Below are 2,092 nucleotides of genomic sequence, written 5' to 3' on the forward strand. Positions count from 1 at the left end.
TTTGTGGCACACATGATGAGTGTATGGGATATCTAGACCGTCCATCCAACTGACCACATGGCCGTCCAAACCATGTGGGCCTTACCCTTTGGTGATGGAAAACACAAATATCATATTGATCCAATCAAGTGAGGCCACGTCCATGTGGGACCCACCTTGATGATGAAATGCATTCACAGCCCCTCCAACGTCCCTGGACGCTGGACGTGGGCGCTGTGAAGTGTGAACAGATGTTGGAGGTGTGTGTGTGTGTGTGTGTGTGTGTAATATCAGTTGGTTTTTAAGCTTTTGGGTGGGCCACTCATACAGGCCCCACCTTGATGCACTGATCTAATCCATGCCGTTCATTTCATTCCTCAGCTCATTTTAGGCGTTGAGCCGAAAAATGAAGGCAATCTGACTTCTGGTGGGCCTTAGCTTAGAAAATAGTATTTTCTACCATGGAAATCCACTCTGATGTTTCTATACACCAAAGCATATCGAATATTGGGATCGTTTGGTCTATCTTAAGCCGTAGAAGCCAATGGGTGGGGTGGATTCTATTGATGTGGGCCCCACCTATGAAAAACTATGAAAAAACTTGGTTTTTCAAAAAAATAAATATATAAACAAAGCAGCTGATGCTGCTGCTACACGTCCAGAGGACGCTGCAGTAGCCGTCCTGCTGCGTGGAACAGTGGCCAGGGACCATTGGGTCCTAGCCATGGGCCCCACCGAGAGGTGTGTTAGTCATCAACACTGTGCATTTGGTAGGTCCTTTAGGGCAATGGGCCCCCTCCAAAAATCAGCCACATGTGGAGCTCAGGTGGCCCACATCACAGGAAACAGTGGGATTGAATGGCTGCCATTGAAACCTTGTTTGGGTTCACAGAAGTTTTGGATCATTATGAAATTTGTTTTTCCTATTCATCTGAGTCTATGTGACCTTTCCAACAGATTGGATGGAAAATCAACGTTATGTTGGGCCCCAAGTGGGACCCACCTGTTGATTGGATGTGGATTGGTTGGCGTACTACACACCAGCAGGCGGCTGGTGTGATTGACGTTAGCAAGTTCTGGTGGACCATACCTTGTTGTACGTGGTGTATTTGTACCGTCCACGGGTTCTAGATGGTGGGCCACACCTTAATGTATTTATTATATCCTCATCGTCCATCCCTAGACATGGGTCCCACCTTGATTGCATTCACACTGTTCGTCACAGATAAACGCACCCTGATGTATGAGGTTTGCCTTGATGAGTGTGTTGTATTCACACCGTCTGTCCATTTTAATGGACGTATGGCCCACCTTGATGTATGTAATCTATATGCACACCGTCCATTTGCCCCTGGATGGTGGGCCCCCCTATTGTGTATGTGTTTTATACACGTCATCCGTCAGCGTGTGAGGTGCACCGTGATGAATGTATTTCAGCCACGTTGTCCATCTGCAGGACCCACCTTACACATGTGTCCCAGCACCATCCAGCAAGGATTGGATGGTGGGCCCTGGCATGATGTAGGTGTTTTTATCAATGTTAGTCATTGGCGGGCCCTATCGTAATGTATGTGTTTTACCTGCACCGTTCATCTGGACGTGGGGATCCACCCCATGTATGTGTAGTATACCCAGTCCGTCCATCGCTAGACGGTACTATTTGGGGCCCACCTTTGATTAATGTATTGTACATCCACCCCGTGTGATGAGGCCCACCTTAATGTTGTGCTGTGGAGTTTACCTTGGATGTATGTATTATATTCGAAGTGTATGTCCAGATCATGGGTCCCACGAGAGACTCCATGATGTATGTGTTTCATCCATGCTGACCGTCCATTTGTTGGAGTGAGGCCCACTCTGAGGATGTGTTGTATTCACACTGCCCATCATGTGATTGACGTGGCCCACCATGATAAATGTATTGTATATCCGCATTATCCAGCCCACTGGAGGGTGGGACTCACCTTGATGTATGTATTTTATATCTGCACTATCTACCTGTCTTGATGGCGCAGGGCCCACTTGCTGCATGTGCTGGGCCCGCCTGCACTGTATAGGCCACCATGCTGTGCGTGCTTCATCCATACTGTCCACTTGTGCGGCCCACCTAAAT

Source organism: Magnolia sinica, chromosome 6 (assembly GCF_029962835.1).
Source record: "Magnolia sinica isolate HGM2019 chromosome 6, MsV1, whole genome shotgun sequence".
In the NCBI taxonomy this organism is placed as follows: domain Eukaryota; kingdom Viridiplantae; phylum Streptophyta; class Magnoliopsida; order Magnoliales; family Magnoliaceae; genus Magnolia; species Magnolia sinica.